Genomic DNA, 5,165 nt, shown 5'->3' with positions numbered 1-5,165 from the left:
AAGATATTGCATAGAAAATTAGGAAATTTCTCTTCCTTCCTATATAAAGTTGTTGTTTATTTTTATAATAAGCTGTCATCACCAAGAATAATCTGTACACATTAAGAGCCAGAAAAGTACACCTACTTAACACTCATCCTCCACAACTTGCTGAAGCATTCTTCCAGAACTTCTAGCCAATGCAATAAGAAAATAAAAGATGGGTTTATACATGCTAGAAAGGAAGAAACTAAATCATATTATTTGTACCATTTGATCATCCACCTAGAAAATTCAGGAGAATGTGACCAAAAAATTATTAGAATAATAGGTTTATGTAATACAGCAAAGGTACAAAATTTAAATACCAAATTCAGTGTTCCCTTAAAAACAAACAAACAACAACGTAGGGTGGGAAAAAATGACACCATTCAGAATAACAAGAAAATCTTTACTATTCTGGTCTCTTCCTCTGAACATTTTCTAGTTCTCTGTATCCTTCTCAGTGTTATCTTGGGAATCAACAAACCTGTATTTGTGACCATTATGCCTTTCTGGAGAAGCTGTCACCATGGGATCCAGAGTGTCATCATTTTCTCTTGACTCAGTGTAATACCTTGGCTTCTATTTCATTCAGCAGCTCAGTAGAAAACAATGTTCTGCATGGCCTGACTCATCTCACCATTTGTTCTCGAGGACTTCATTAATACGTTAACTTCAGTGAAAGGGTGTTTACTATTGAAAACGTTCCAGCTGTCCACTGTGGGACCCCGCATCCTTGCGGGCACTAGTTCCCTCCTTCCTGTGTGTGAGAGTCTCTTATAAAAGTGAATGAACTGGGAATTTGCTAACTTTCAGGTCTCTAGCCAAACAGATTCCCTATAATCTATCTGTATACTCATAAGCCAAAGGTTTTCATCTTCCTGCTTTTAAAATATTATGTAATAAAGAATGTTTTACTTTAAAGCAAAATGTCTATGGAGCAAACATAGGCTTTTATGCTGCTATTATTGAAAATTGGATCATAACGTCACTGTTGTCCTGCGTGTCCTACATTAAAAATATGATGACACGGCACACAGGGAATATGAAGGGGCTGTAATTCTATGTGCACTTACCTAGATTAAAACTTGACTCTATTAAATTTAATATTACTAAAATAAAATAGGAAAAAGTTTACTTCCTTAAATACCAGGTCATCATCTTTTTCACTGATAATAAGAAATAAAATATCAATAACTAATTATTCAGTTAATATTTACTAGGAACTCAAAGTTCTGGTACAGTCTGTACTGAAATGTGGTGGGACAGAGCTCAGACAGAACAGGCCATGATGTTAGGGAACTTGCAGTCTTAGCAGAGAAGTAAGTACATTAAAGAATATTTCAGGAATGTATGTTGTTTGAGGAAAAGCAGATGTCCATATTCAAGTGATCCCCCTTATATTTTTCCATCATACTAGATGTCTACTCCTTTGGAGATAGCTAGATATTTGAAACTAGCTCCAGTGTCTTAACATTTTGTCAAATATTTTGGGGCATGTTCATTCATTTAACCAGTATTTACCAAGTGTTTACTTTGTGACTCACACAGCTCTAGGCGTGGGGAGCACAACCGCACATAAAACACCCCTACCCTCATCAAACTTCCATTCCAGAGCGTCCTTATAACTTGTAGCCCAAATGCTACTATTTTCCTAAAGAACTGTTGTAGCAACTTTATTTTACTGGTTCCCCTAGTTATAGAAGTAATTGTTGTATATTGAAAACAATGTATGGTGATACAGAAAATGAAGATTCTTTTGTAATCCTACCCCTTGGCATAATTACCATGAATAGTTTGGTGTTTATACTTAGAGACTATAAAAGTATTTTTTAATATGCAAATTGGATCATTGTTCTATAAATTGTATTTTTTTTCACTTAGAACACAGTCTACCAATACAGCATACCATGAGTATGTTTTCATAACAATGCATCTAGACCTAACTCTTCCTTTTTATTGGTCACATAAATACCATTATATATAGACTTAACTTATTTAACCATTCTTCTATTGATAATCACTGAAGTTATTTCCAGTTTTTCCATTATGATTTTTCCATTATGATTAGTATTTTGTTGAAGAAATCTTTGCTTAGCTTAAGGTATTTTCAAATTCATATTGTGGGGCCTACAGCCAGACAGAGAGAGCCCCAGTGTGCAGCTGTATCACTGGACTGGGGAGACAGAAATTGGAGTTTAGAGACTTTGGGCAGCCAATTCCTAAGGGCTTAAGATCCCCCCAAAAGAGGGTATAGAGCTGTGAGCCTGGTGCTCTGTGTGCAGTTTCCCCTCAAGGCCTTTTCAGTTCCTAAATTGTGCGTGCTCAGGGTAAAAGGCTGAGAAACCCAGCAAAAATCAGCTCAATGCAAACAATCTCAAAATCTAAGGAGAGCCTCACGTGCTTTTCTTTCTTCATTTTCTTGGGGAGGTGGGAGGCAGGAAGAAGGCCTTGAGTGCCCTGCTAAAGCCTAGGAGCCAGTAGAAAGCTCCCAGAGGGTTGTAAAGGAAATGAGGGCCTGGCTAGGAATCAGTTTATCAATGTTGGCCTGGAAGAAAACCTGTGACTCTCCTGCCAATGAAGAGACTGCAGCAGGGAGTAGTGCCCCCTCACAGTCACACTCACCCACAGCAGCAGAGCTAAGACTATGACCCCTAGTCTCTTAGAACTCCTGCAGGCACTTAAAGCCACATGGGTCGTGTGTGTGCAAGAGCAGGTCAGCGGCAGGAGAGGTCTGCCCAAAAGTGGTGAGTTGGAAATTTGAAAAATGAAAGGATGTTGGAGGCCAGGAAATGGGAAGAGAGTGGGGAAGAAGAGTTCAAGGATAAGAACAGAACCCAGAGTTCTCCCTCAGGGAAGAACATGGAAGAGAAGACCTAGAATGAGAAAGTAAGAATGCTAGAGGAGCCTACTGGGGAAGGGGCAGGACGGGAAAGACGATTGCTATGGGAGCTGCTGAGTTTCATGGACTGGAAAGACGTGGAGATGGAAATGGCCAGCAGGCAATTGGAAATAAGGGCCTGCAGTTTAAAGGTTAGGGCTTTTACCTATGCCAGTCCATTCCTTCCTTTGTTCTCTCCTCCTGTCCATCTTCCCTTTTATAAATTTGGAGATCAACATATAGTTGAAGTTGCAGAAATGGATGAGATCATAAAGAAAAAAGTTTTAAGCATGGTGTATTTGCTTTCACTATTTTTTAAAACCCAATATTGATCATCTGATTCATCATGAAAATTAGATGTCAAGGCTAGAATCCCAGAAAAGGGGTCATCTGGATATTACTTGTCCGTGTACTGCCTGCAGGATGGACAGTAGGTAGAGTGCAGTCCACTCCATGCCTGGACGTCTCAAATCCTTCGAAAGCTTCTTGTGTTGAGTTCAAACTTGCTTATTTACAATGTTTGCTCACTCGTTCTATAATTTAAATATTTAAACTTTTATCTACTTTTCACAGTAAAATAGTACAGCTCAAGGAACATAGTATGCCTCACTAATTACTTACAGTTGGCCAACTAATCACCAGCATATAATTATTTCCAAAGAAGAGCAAAACAACCTGATCTACTTTTTTTCATCTACTAGATTTGAAAGCTTGATGCCATCTTTCATTGGCAAGAATGTGGGAAATGAACATTCTCACTCTCTGTTGGTGAGGTACCAATTGACACACCTGTTCTGCAGGACCCTCTGCAAAAGGCCCCTGAGTTTAAAATGTCTGTTTTTAATCTAGCAATTCTATTTCTGGGAATTTATCTTAATGAAATAATTAAGAGAACTGTTCAAATATGCACATTCATCAAGTATATTGTTCATTGGCTTGTTTTCATTGTAATTGTTTTCATTGAAGTATAACACACCCACAGTTAGTATACAAAACTTAAGTGTATAGCTCAATGAGTTTTTACTAAGTAAACACACCTGTATATCTGCCATCGAGGTACAGAACAACAATACTGGCACCCCAATCTGCCACATGCTAGCTTATAATATATCAGTATGGTAAATTGATAAAACTATTTGTCCTGGGGAAAGATAGTATCAAAGTTATGTATTTGCCACTGTAATGGTACTCTATCACTAAATAAATTGTTGAATCTGACGTATGCAACAAAATACTATTAGAGTCTGACTTATTTTCATTCATTTTTAATTGTCAAAAAAAGATGCTGCTGCAGGAATATACTCTGGCCCCCAGAGGGCGCAGGGTGGAAAGAAGTCAGAGCTGAGTTTTGACGCCACTAGATGGCAGCACTACCTCCTTCCCAGGGCTGCTGAAGAGAATAGGAAGTGGTCTAGGACATTCAATTAGGGGTGCTAGAAGACGCAAGGACTGTACATATTTAACTCGACCTCTTTTTTTTTTTTCAAGCTCCATGGCCAGTTTTCACTTAAGAAAATATACCTTGTTATTTAGGGGCGGGTGTTGCCCAGAGCAGAAGGCTGCTGTGGGTCATCTGGTGTGTGGCAGGATGAGCCGAGGCTGTTCTCCCACTTTCTCCAGGACTGTGCGCTCTGTTGGTGGGTATGTGTGTGGGTGAAGAGTGGGGAGAGGATGCTCGGGTCCCAAGACCTGGGTTTCTCAGGGGACTCTCCCTCTGGTTTTTGAAGTGTAGAACCTATGCAAAAATTGCAGAAACCTCTACTCTGTCCCCTTCTATCTTTAACTACCAAGATGGAGTGTGCATGGAGTGTTGGTGAGGGAGAATTAGAGAGGACAGGTGTGTGTGTGTATGTGTAAGAGCATTACAGTACGTATGTGTGAAAGAGGGTGTGAGCGTATGTGAGCAGGTGTGTGTGGTGGGAGGGGGGTGCTAGTAGGAGGCTTCCGGCTTTAATTCCTATAGCAAACACAAGGATACTGTTGAAAGTATATGAACTTGGCTAACTGATGCATCAGACTCACAGTTCTAAATGTTCTGCAGAAGGCTGAAGCTGCAGACTTTCCCTCGAAGACAGGAAACAAAACACAAGCACAACCCCCTCTTGTGCTCTCCTCATTTCAGAAGCATTTTATTTATCACAGATGTTTAGAGGAGTTTTACTAACTGGGCAGGTTTTCTTCTTCTTTCTTCAATAGGTTAATGAAATGTTTCAAGCAACACTGATAGCACAATATTTACTATAAGAATTCACACATCTGTTAT

Source organism: Desmodus rotundus, chromosome 2 (assembly GCF_022682495.2).
Source record: "Desmodus rotundus isolate HL8 chromosome 2, HLdesRot8A.1, whole genome shotgun sequence".
Taxonomy (NCBI): domain Eukaryota; kingdom Metazoa; phylum Chordata; class Mammalia; order Chiroptera; family Phyllostomidae; genus Desmodus; species Desmodus rotundus.
Note: the sequence above shows the minus strand (reverse complement) of the source record.